Source organism: Stigmatopora argus, chromosome 8 (assembly GCF_051989625.1).
Source record: "Stigmatopora argus isolate UIUO_Sarg chromosome 8, RoL_Sarg_1.0, whole genome shotgun sequence".
Lineage (NCBI taxonomy): Eukaryota > Metazoa > Chordata > Actinopteri > Syngnathiformes > Syngnathidae > Stigmatopora > Stigmatopora argus.
Window position 1 is genome coordinate 17,662,405 of NC_135394.1, and position 12,926 is coordinate 17,675,330.

The 12,926-nt window shown below is 37.4% G+C and overlaps 1 long non-coding RNA gene across 1 annotated transcript in view; it reads right to left on the reverse strand.

The window, feature by feature from the left end:
- Nucleotides 1-5,786: 5,786 nt before the first annotated feature.
- Nucleotides 5,787-12,926, reverse strand: part of LOC144079142 (uncharacterized) — a 90,472-nt gene continuing 83,332 nt past the window's right edge. The window contains exon 8 of the long non-coding RNA XR_013301436.1: nucleotides 5,787-5,890. This is a non-coding gene — a long non-coding RNA (uncharacterized LOC144079142). The remainder of the gene's footprint in view (nucleotides 5,891-12,926) is intronic.

Sequence of the window (12,926 nt, forward strand, 5' to 3'; positions counted from 1 at the left end):
ACAATATAGCCCGCTTTTGCGCACACGCGTGACAAATGAGAGGATCGGAGCGAAGGCGGAGAAGGATTGGAGGGCGAAAAAAAAGGTGGAAACTTGCTCGTTAGAGGAAATAGACGGACGAGGCGGGTTTTAAAAAGAAGTTGCAAGAGGGGGTCAAAATTGGGTGGAAAAAAAAAGATGTTTTTTAGATTAGATGCATGTTGATGGAATAAGGCATTGGCTGCCATTGACGGAAATTGACGTCCAATCTATTTTGACAGGAGGGGCTGGAAAGGTCTAATTTATTGCTTGCAACTACCTTATCATATACATTATAACTATATATTTTTTTATTTGTTTAAAATTAATTTATTTTATTTTTATTTATCTGTTTTATTGTTATGTATTTATTTCTTTTTTATTTATTCCTTTTATTTTGATTTATTTATTTGTATTTCTTTATTTGTATTTATTTATTTCTTTTATTTTTATTCATGTATTGTATTTTTATTTATTTTATTTTTATTTATTTATTTTATTTGTATTTATTTATTTCATTTTTTTCTTCTTTTTTTTCTTTTTATTAGTTAAAAAATATTTTTTTATTTTTTTAGATAAATGGCTCGTGACCTCACGTAGGCAAAAAATAAAATGTCTTATGAAAATCTGCTAAAAAATACATCCCCCATTGACTATTACCTTTAATTGTCCAACCCATTTAAAGTGGAAGGTTGGCAGCCTAATGTACACTCATCATCATTGACACAGAAAAGACATTTGCATTAAAATGGCTAAAACAGTATCAACATTGATAATATATCAACCTTCACAACAGTGGCAACTTCCTGCAATTACTTTTTAACTTACCTTTTTGTTCAGTATTTCATGATTTCAAAAACACGCTTTAGTGATTTTATATCAATAAATGTATTGCAAATGGTTACTAAACATTTACAGGAAAGAATAAAATAGAAGAAAAGTACAATACATGTTGCCATTTTGTTTTAATTCATCACCTGCTAGCATTTAAGACAAATAGAGGCCTACCTGACAAAATGGCCGCCCCCATTACGAGGAAATCTTTCTTTTTCTTTTCCTATGTCCACTTTGGCATTGGTAAAACTTCTCCTGTTTCATAAAGTCAGCTATTTAGTTGTGCTTAGTTAGCAACAATCATATTTTATCTCAAAGAAGATATTCAAGTTCATATTTTCAACTGTACCTTTTTTTGTTTGCCTGGATGAGTCATCAGGCAAATGGCAGCAAACAGGAAGTAGATGATTCAAATACAGGAAGTCAACCAGGGTCGAACCAAGTGCAAGTTTTCAGGGGGGGATTTTTGTGAACCTTTCAATTTTAGTATTGAATTCCAGCTGTCATTTTTTCTGAGGATTCAATTGAGGTGAAAATGAATGTTAGTTCCTTCCGTTGATATTAATAAAATGTATTTAAGTGTATTTAGTGTTTTTATTTGAATGCCTTTGTGTCAAAACTAGACACTTTACCTCATGTTAGTTTGAATAGTACGGGATTTAAGTTTAAAATATTGAGACAGATGTAAAATAATTAGACTAAAATCATAATGTCACGTGTGAAATACTGTAATATAAATAATTTTAATATTATGACAGAAAAATATGTGAAATATTTATAATATATATACGTTTATTGTTGCTAATTTTTATGTTACTTGTACATTTTGAGAGAAAACTCCTAATATTATGAGTCATAATTTTACAAGCCATAAATAGTAAAATGACCGGAAATGAGTCATACTTTGTAAAAATACTAGATTAGACATCATAACATTACGAGAATAAAGTCGTTTTGTCACTTAAATTTACAATATGTTAACCTTACGTCGTAATATTACGAGAATGGAGTCATACGTTAATATTATAAGGATTTGAAATGGTAATAAAACTCTTGCAAAAGTCCAATTTTCAAAATGAATTCCCCTCTGCGATGACCTCCGACCTCCACAAAAGGGACGCCGTCTCTCCGGCTTTGCCTGCCGATAGATAGCGCCTTAGCTTAGCATCTAATTATTGTTTAATAAGCTCCCCCCGGCTTGTTTGTCAACAGCGTGTCTTTGCTAATCTAGCCGGCGCCTGCAGGGCGGCGATAGCATCTTAAGCCTCTTGTTCCGGCGGCCTAACCTGGCCTGGCCCGCTCGAACCGGCCGCCCGACCGCTCGCTCATTTACAAACGGGAGATAAACTCGCCGCCGTCCTTTTTAATCTGCACGCCGCAACGCCGCGGAACAACAGAGCGGGCCGCGGCCTTTGAACGCCGGGACGCCGACGGGGATTTTCCAACGCCACGTCGACCTTCGTCACCTGTCACTCACCCGCGGGATGACGGGGTGGGGAGGGGGGTTTTATTTCCTCCCTCGTGGGAATAATATTTTTTTGCGGTCAAAACAATTGGACGACATGACATTTAGAGGTGTGTTTTTTTAAGGATTAAACGGTATTGTCACCTGCATAAAAAATGACAATAAAGTATAAGAACAGCATATTTTTCATAATTTTAACGTATTTTTATTGTTTTTGATTTTTCGACAGCCTGTTATTTTTTGACTCTATTGTTATGTGAAAGATTATGTCAACAGATTACTAATAATCCATTTTTTTCTTGTTTTCTGTTAAAATAATAAAATGGCCACCCAAAAATGAAACTAATATACTTAATATAAAGTATATAGAGTAATTGTTGTTGTAGAAAGCATTCAGTTATAAGAAATGTTGAGTTTTTTCCAACTACAACAGCGTAACAAACATTTCGCCTTTATGCTAGTACCATAATGTTAGCCTTTAGCTTAGTTTTAAGAGAGATGCTAGCTAGATTAATTTTGTAAAAGGAATAAAAATCAACTCAATCACCCCTGTAGCAATAACAGAGCGTTAAAAATGTTGATTTATGAGGCATTTAACGACAATAGCGTGACGATGCGTTTATGCTTCACGCTAATACATAGCATTAGCCTTTAGCTTCATGTCAAGGCAGAATTTAGCCAGATTTATTTAGCAATAAGAAACTCTAGCTAGATTCATTTTGTAAAAGGAATAAAAATCCAGTCAATCACCCCTTTAGCAATAACATAGCGTTAAAAAAATTTGTTGATATATGAGGCATTTAATGACAATAGCATGACGATAGCATTAGCCTTTAGCTTCATTTCAAAAGACTCTAGCTAGATTCATTTTGTAAAAGGAATAAAAATCCACTCAATCACCCCTTTAGCAATAACAGAGCGTTAAAAATGTTGATATATGAGATATTTAACGACAATAGCATGACAATGTGTTTATGCTTCATGCTAATACCATAGCATTAGCCTTTAGCTTGATTTCAAGAAACTCTAGCTAGATTCATTTTGTAAAATGAATAAAAATCCACTCAATCAGTCCTTTAGCAATAACAGAGCGTTAAAAAATGTTGATTTATGAGGCATTTAACGACAATAGCATGACAAATGCTTCACGCTAGTACCATAGCATTAGCCTTTAGCTTCATTTCAAGGCAGAATTTAGCCAGATTTATTTAGCAAACGGAATTAAAACAACTCCTCAATCCCTACTTAAGTGATAAAAGAGCTTAACAATATAAAGATTTTGTTGATATATAAATAATTTCACGACAATAGAGCAACTATACATTTCGGCTTTGCGCTAGTACCATAACGTTAGCATTTAGCCTCATCTCAAGGCAGATGATAGCTGGATTTATTTAGAAAAGGGAATAAAAAAGTCGCTTATCGCTTGATTAGCAACAAGTTAGCTTCAAAACATTTGTTGTTGTTGTGATTGTTCCTTTTTACAACCCATTTTGTATTATTTAACAGTATTTTCAAAAACATGCTACTACTGGTACAGCATCGGTTAGCTTAACCGCTAACGGGAGCCCCCCAAAAAACGGCACCAGCACGAGGCCGTTTAAAATAACAAACGACCTCCATGTTTGTTTTCCTCCCGCGCGAAAGGGCGGGACCAGCGAATGATATATCGCGCTCGCCGAGACAGATTGCGGCGGCGGCGCCCGGCGCAGATTAGTCACACGAAGGAGGCTGCAAATTGCGGCCTCTCTTTAACACCGCCGATAAGGCGTTAAATGAAGAGAGGGCGCCTTATCGCCGCGCCCGCTACCCATAAATCAACTCCCGCCCGCACGCCGTCCGGCCACCGGCGCTTGCTATCGGCGTCCTGGGGGCCCGGCGACAACCACCCGTCCGCCGTCAAAATGGCCGACGGGAGAACGGGCGCTAGCTGGCTTTAAACCGCGATAAAACTGAAAAGACGCTCGAGTAAGTGCGCTTCAATGGGAGAGTTCGGCTAAAAGCTAAAGGTTGAGTGCTAATAATAACAATAATGATAGTAATATTAATAATAATTCATTTTTTCTGTGGGCTGCTTGTGTGTGTTAATGTGACGTCTTTCATTAGCTTTATTTGAACTCAATTGGCTGCCATTGACGCCAATAGACGTGAAAATACGGTCAAAATGCAGCGGATGTCTAGCGCTATTGTGGCAGGAAGAGGGAATTGCAGGAAATGATTTATTAAATGAGTCGACCGCTATTTTTGGAGTTGATTAATATTCTGGTGTTTTTTGTTTATGTCTCATTTTGAGTCCCTTCATAGTATTTTTTTAAGTATATATATTTTTAAATTTTAGTTATTCGTTTTTTTTAATTTTTCGGTATTTTCATGTATTTTTTTTTAAATATTTTATTTGAATTTTAATTGGACAAAAAATAGCCAATACTGTTCTAAAAATTAAAAAAATATTCATTCATTCAAAAAAAGTTAAACAGCAAGATTAGTCAATGTAAATTCATTGTTTGGTTTATTATTTTTTTAAATATTTATTTTATTTGTAAATTTCTTTACACGTAAAACCCACATATTTCATTGTTTGAATGATACCGCAATAATTAATAATAATTAAAGTAAATATTTTCTATCATTTATTCACCCAAAAAATGTATCTATAAAAAAAAATAAAAAATGAAAAAAAATCACTAAATTATTATTTACCATTTGTAATACATGTCCACTCCCCTTTTTTATTTCATTTTTAATTGCCTTCGAAAAAAAAATGATTTCATTTGCCATTTTTAATGCCCCCCAAAATCTTGATCTTTTTTGAATTTTAGTTTTTAGTTCCAAAAACATTTTTTATTTAAAAATAGACTCTTTAAATCGACTTTGATTCTCATGATTAATATTTCAAAACATCTCCCCAATGCTTTGAGTTGGACACCTGTGTACAAATTTGAAGGCGCTAGGCAGATTAGACCCACATGGCAACCGACTGAAAATCTCATTGGACTAAAAAAAATAAATTGCATTAATTGGTCACTTTAATTCAACGCTCCTGCTCCAAAAAAATGTCGTCTTTCTCCCCCCAAAACACGAAAAGCCACGGTTCGATTTCGTGCCGAAGCGAAATACGCCAGCCCTCCTTCCCGACCGCCACCCGCGTCGGCCGCGTTTGAGCGAACAGGATATTTAGACGGGATTATCTGGCAAAATAAGTTGGGCGAGATGCAAGATGGCGTGGCGGCGGAAAAAAAATTCCATTTGTCAGCTCACTGGCTTTCATGAATACTTAAGAACCAATCGAGTGTTTGTGGGACTAATTACATAGAAATAAATGCGGCGGGGGAAAAAAATGGGTCGCCGTCTGACGCCATTATTGTTGTTTGTTTTTATAAAACATCAATACAATGAAATAAAAAAAAATGTCAATACCATTTTTTTGGGCCTCCCGATAACCCACATTTTTATGAAAAAACATACCATTTGCATACTCACGTGAATGGGTTGTTTAAGTCACTGCCTGCCATTGACGGTTATAGACGTCCAATCCATTTAAAGGGAATGAGAGGTCAGTCATTTGATGAAAAACTAAAAAAAAGGAGACAGTTTAAAGCAAGGGTGTCAGACTTGGGTTGGTTTGAATAACGTCAACTTGATTTCATGTGGGCTATATAATATTAAGATTTTTATATATAAATGTATTAAAAGAAGTGGATTAAAAGCCCTGAATATTCTGTTTTTTATAGATCTATAACAATGTTTATTTAGGCTTTTTAAAAATATATTTTTAGATTTTACAAAATGATTTTTGAACTAAAAACACAGAAAAATTGATTAAAAATGACAATTATTGATTTAAATGTGGGATAATCAGGAAATTTAATATACATCTATACTCTTCATTTGAATTTCATCCTAAAACAGAAAGTCGGCACTCATCATTTACTTTCTCGGGCCGCACAAAATGACGCAGCGGGCCAGATTTGGCCCCCGGACCGCCACTTAGACACATGTGCAGTAAAATATAAAAAAATGTCATTTGTTCTTCTTCTTAGACGCACATTCCCCTCAACAAATTAATCACTAGTAGATGTCCAATCCATTTAAAGTGGGAAGGCTGCCATCCCTCCCACTTCAAATGGATTGGACGCCAGTCACCGTCAATGGCAGCTAATGAGTTAAAATCGACAAAAAACTGATCCAAAGTCTGGCTAACTTTTTATCGTTTACACCACAGGTGACAAAGTGGCGGCCCGGGGGCCAAATCTGGCCCGCCGCATCATTTTGTGTGGCCCAGGAAAATAAATGATGAGTGCCAACTTTCTTTTTTAGGATCAAATTCAAACGAAGAGTATAGATGGATATTAAATTTCCTGATTTTGCCCCTTTTAAATCAATCATTGTCATTTTTTAATCCATTTTTTTCTGTGTTTTTAGTTCAAAAATCATTTTGTAAAATCTAAAAATATATTTAAAAAAGCTAAAATAAACACCCCGATTCTGACAGCCCTGGTATAGATGTATATTAAATTTCCTGATTTTCCCCCTTTTAAATCAATCATTGTCATTTTTTTATCCATTTTTCTGCGTTTTTAGATCAAAAATCTGTTAGTAAAATCTAAAAATATATAATTAAAAAAAAGCTCAAATAAACATTGTTTTAGATCTATAAAAACAGAATATTCAGGGCTTTTAATCCAGTACTTTTAATCAATTTATTAAAAAAAAGTAAATATTATATCTAAAATGGTCCAGCCCACGTGAAATCAAGTTGATTGTTTTTGTCGATTTTAACTCATTGACTGCCATTGACGGTTATAGACGTCCAATCCATTTGAAGTGGGAGGGATGGCAGCAAATGAGTGTTTGCCAGCCTTCCCACTTTAAATGGATTGGACATCGACAAGTGATAAACAAATTGAAGGGAATGTGCGCCTAAGAACAAATGACATTTTTCTAATACTTTACTGGCTGCCATTGACAGCCCTACACGTCCAATTCATACAAAAAAGAAAGGCTGGCAGCCAACTCCGTAAAGGAGGATTGGACGCCACACGTTCAGGCGTCTATCATTAAATTGCAAAGTGCTCCACTGGCACTGGCGGCCATCTTGGGTAAGGCTTTGCAATGCTAACAAAAGCCGTCAATCATAATTTTCCCCAAATAAAAATCACTTCAAAGTAAAAAACCTTGAAATGACATTAGACATTTTTTAGACACTTTTACTCCCCCGCAGTAAAAAAAAAACATTAAAGATTAATAAGATGAGATATGAGAGTAATGCAAACAACTGCCTTAAAAATCAATAGCTAGCTAAGCCCTAGTGAATAATTTGTCTATGATTAATATTGATCAGCGATTCCACTGTGGCAACTGTCCAATTTTACCAATGTGTGTGTGTGGAGATATGAATTCATATAAAATAACATTCCATAGCTCAGCTCTGTTTTTCTTTTTTTTTTTTAAGAAAAGAGAAGGAAAAGGACGTTTTGTTGAAAGAGGAATATCGATAAAAATATGTAAGAAGGACAAATGTGAGGAGGATTTACGGTGTTGGTCACAAAGTGCCATTGACGGGGATGGACGTCCAATCATGTCAATGAGTTTGATTACATTTGATTGGACGTTGGGTGATGTCAATGGCAGCCAATCAAGTTAAAAATCGATTTTATTTTATTAACAATATGGAGACAAAAAATTATTGTTATGACATGTTTTAGACGAGCCAAAAATATGATTTCAAAAAATGTACAGAACAATACACTAAAAAAATGGAATACAAAAATTATTTAAAAATTATTGAAACTTATTGGATGAAAATATAGGACAAATCTGAAAGAATATAATAATATCAAAATATCTAAAAAGCATGAAAATAATAATGAGCGCATAACTAAAGGTGCGTTCGTTGATAGGAATAATTCATATAAAAAATGAAAAAAATAAAAATAAATGAATAAAAAAACGAATGGCAGAATTGAAAACAATTTTATAGAAAAATGAAATCGTTGTTTTTTAAATGAATACCCTGATCTAAACCAGACATGAACGAATAAAAAAAGTGAGCGGCTTATTTGTCGGCCTGCGACCAAAAGGTCGAAAGTTCAAATCCCGAAATTTGACTCTCCATCCAAAATAAGAAAAAAAAGAAAAATGGCAAAAACGTATAAAAATGAACGTACAAAAACATAAAATAACAACAAACATAAAATTAACAATAACAAATGACATAAACTGAACTTTAAAAAAAAAGTGAGCGGCTCATTTTTCGGCCTGCGACCAAAAGGTCGATAGTTCAAATCCCGAAATTCGACTCTCCGACAAAAATAAGAAAAATAGGAAAGCGGCGACCATGAACGTAAAAAAATGAACGTAGAAAAACATAAAATAACAACAAACATAAAATTAACAATAACAAATGAGCAGCTAATTTTTCGGCCTGCGACCAAAAGGTCGATAGTTCAAATCCTGAAATTTGACTCTGCGTCCAAAATAAGAAAAAAAGGAAAACGGCGACTATAAACGTAAAAAAATGAACGTACAAAAACATAAAATATCAACAATAAATGATGTAAACTGGACTTTAAAAAAGTGAGCGGCTCATTTGTCGGCCTGCGACCAAAAGGTCGATAGTTCAAATCCCGAAATTCCACTCTCTGTCCAAAATAAGAAAAAAGTTAAAACGGCAAAAACATATAAAAATGAATGTACAAAAACATAAAATTAACAATAACAAATGACATAAACTGGACTTTAAAAAAAGTGAGCGGATCATTTGTCGGCCTGCGACCAAAAGGTCGAAAGTTCAAATCCCGAAATTCATCTTGCCGTCCAAAATAAGAAAAAAGGGAAAAACTGCGGCCATAAACGTAAAAAAATGAACGTACAAAAACATAAAATCAACAATAGCAAATGAGCGGCTCAATTTTCGCCCTGCAACCAAAAGGTCGATAGTTCAAATCCCGAAATTCGACTCTCGTCCAAAATAAGAAAAAAAGGAAAAATGTAAAAAATGAACGTAAAAAAACATAAAATAACAACAAACATAAAATTAACAATAACAAAGAAAAGTGAGCGGCTCACTTGTCGGCCTGCGACCAAAAGGTCGATAGTTCAAATCCCGAAATTCCACTATCATCCAAAATAAGAAAAAAAGGAAAACGGCGACCATAAACATAAAAAAATGACCGTACAAAAACCACAAATAAAAAGAAAATAAGAGTAAAAATCCCCATTACGGCACCCCGGCAGGTCACTTTAATTATCGTGTCTATGCGTGTGTGTGTGGTTTTTTTTGCACGCGTGTGTGTGCGTGTGTGTGCGCGCTATCCATCCAGCCAAGATTATTACCCCGGGATTTCTCCCGTCACTTTCCCTTCACCGCCCGACTGTTGTTGGCATCAGATAGCGGCTGATTTCCATTTTAGCGCGGCGCCGGTTCCGCTTGTCAGCTCGCGGGCCGCCATTTTCCCCCCCTGCTCCCGCGTTCCCACCAAAATAAGATCTTAAATACGTCGGCCGTCCGTCTGACATCATCGTTTGCTTTGTGTGCGGGTGTATTTTTATTTATTTTTTCCCGCGTACCCCCAAACGCGGACAAAGTTGCGGTTAAAAATGTGTTGAAAACGTCCCGTGACAAAAGGGCCAAAAACCCGGCGTGGCGTGGGGTGGGGGTTAGCGGGGTCATTAGCATAACAAGCCAGCGTGTTTTGGCAGATACATTTGTTCGAAGCGGGCTGGAGGGGAGTGGGAGGGGGCGCGGGGGGTGTCGAAGCGGGCCGGGCTTTTTTGCTTGATTTCAATAACAAGAGGCCGACACGCGGCGTATCGGCCGTCTTGTTGAATGAAACACTTGGCCTCTGATTGGGCGATAAGACCCGCAGATGCCTGGGGGGGACGGTTACGAGCGGTCGCCAAACCGGTCGGTGGGAGCGCAACTTTTCGGGAAATGTCACTTGGGGGTGCTACTCCACAAAGTGCGTGTTTCCCAGTAAAAGCATAAATAAGTCATTTAAAAAGTCATGTCCGGTAATTCTAATGCACCAAACTGGAGAGCGAAGAGCCACTGCACCCGTGCGTCCGCCATCTTGGATCAACAATCAAATCAAAAGCCTTTATTGTCATTATATAACAGCTGTGTATAACGAAATGAGTGGTGCTACTCCACAGTGTGTTTTCCAAGTAAAAATAACATAAATAAGTCATTTAAAAAGTCATGTCCGGTAATTCTACTGCACCAAACTGGAGAAAAAAGACCCACTGCACCCGTGCGTCCGCCATCTTGGATCAACAATCAAATCAAAAGCCTTTATCGTCGTTATACAACAGCTATGTATAACGAAATGAGTGGTGCTACTCCACAAAGTGCGTTTTCCCAGTAAAAAAACATAAATAAGTAATACAAAAACGTAAAAAGTCATGACAAATGTTCGTAAATAACGATAAGACAGAGAAAACTAAAATAACCAAACTGGAGAGCAAAGAGCCACTGCAGCTGTGCGCGCCGCCATCTTGGATCAACAATTAAATCAAAACAAAAGCCTTTATCGTCGTTATACAACAGCTGCGTATAACGAAATGAGTGGTGCTACTCCAAAAAGTGCGTGTTTCCCACTAAAAACGTAAATAAGTCATTTAAAAAGTCACGTCCTGATATTCTAATGCACCAAACTGGAGAGCAAAGAGCCACTGCACCCGTGCGCCGCCATCTTGGATCAACAATTAAATCAAAACAAAAGCCTTTATCGTCATTATACAACAGCTGTGTATAACAAAATTAGTGGTGCTTCTCCAAAAAGTGCGTGTTTCCCACTAAAAACGTAAATAAGTCATTTAAAAAGTCACGTCCGGATATTCTAATGCACCAAACTGGAGAGCAAAGAGCCACTGCACCTGTGCGCCGCCATCTTGGATCAACAATCAAATCAAAACAAAAGCCTTTATCGTCATTATACAATAGCTGCGTATAACAAAATGAGTGGTTCTACTCCAAAAAGTGCGTGTTTCCCACCAAAAATGTAAATAAGTCATTCAAAAAGTCACGTTAGGTCGACGTAAGATCATTCTAAAGCATCAAACTGGAAAGCAAAGAGCCACTGATCCCCGTGCGCCGCCATCTTGGATCTTGGTATGTACAAGATCAGAGATTATGGGGGTGATGGTTGTGAATGGCTTTGAAAAATTGGACAGTTGGGGTGCTAGGTTTAACCCAGGGGTGGACAAGTTGCATGTTCTCCCCGGGTATGTGCGGGTTTTTTCCGGGTACTCCAGTTTCAACCCACATTCCAAAAACATGCATGCTAAACTAGGCTAGCTGGTTGAACACTATAAATGTTTGACCCTAGCTATGATTTGTTGTCCGTGACCTTGTACCCTGCGATTGGCTGACCAACAATTCAGGGTTTTCAACGGGTACTCCGGTTTCACCCTAAAAACATGCATGCTAGGCTAATTGTATGCTTCCTTGTTCCTAGCTAGGAGTGATTGATTATCTTTTGTCTTTTTTTGTCCTGCGATTGGCTGCCCACCGCCTAGTTTGCTGAGATAGGCTCCAGCACCCCCCGTGATCCATGCGAGGATAAGCAGTTGAGAAAAAAATGACTGAATGTATTAACCTAGCATGCTAGGCTAATGATATGCTAATTTACTTCGAGCTAAGTAACTGTAAAAGAGGAAAAATGAGAAAAAAAGAGGAATACAAAAGAGAATAAATGTTAAAATAACACTACAAAACGTGTACAAAAGAATAAAAGTTACTTGTGAAAAACTTTTAGACAAAAAAAGAGGACAAACACAAAGATTTGAAAAGTATAAAGAGTCATAGAATAGAGTGTAAGATGAAGAATAAGCAGAAAAGGGAAAAAAAAGACAAAGAATAACAATAAGACAAAAACGATAAGCGTCACAAAACCAGAATAAAAGTTCCAAAAGAAGAGCTCGATTTAAAAAAGAAGAATAGGAATAAAAGTATGAATGCGAGCCGATAAAAATAGGCCGCCAAAGATTAAGAGAAAGAATGAGCGCAAATCCGTCCTACAGAATTCCCCTCTGTGATTAATTAGAATTAATGCATATCATTTTCACGGCCCGCGCGCGCAAAACCCACGCACACCCCGCAATTAAATGTCCGACTCTCCCCACGCACACCCCAAAAATAGCAAAACGTTTCTTTATCCGTCTGCACGGACGCGAACGCCGCCGCCGATGACTCGTCGAGTGTTTACCGAGGGGACGCCACGTCGAGTGTTTGCGTGCGCGCGGGTTTTTTCCAGGTAATCCTCGCCAAAAAAAAAAGGGAAAGAAAAGAAAGTGCGCCCGCCCGCGCTTTTTTCCCGAAGATTTGGCTGGAGATGTCCCGAATCTCAGCTTGATTTACGACGCTAAGCGAGGCTTAGCGTTAGCTCGGCGCCGTCCGGGCCCGTCGGATGCGGGGAGCCCGTGGAGAGTTAGCCGCGTACTTGTAAATATGTGCTAACGCTTTGCCGGGTAATCCTGCCGCACAAAGACTCGCCGGAGATTACGCCGCGCTCGCCTGACGGCGGGTGAATCCTCCGGCACAATCGAATTCCTACGGCTGCCCAGATTTGAAGAGGGACCGACCAACCGGCTCGCTCGGCGGAACCGA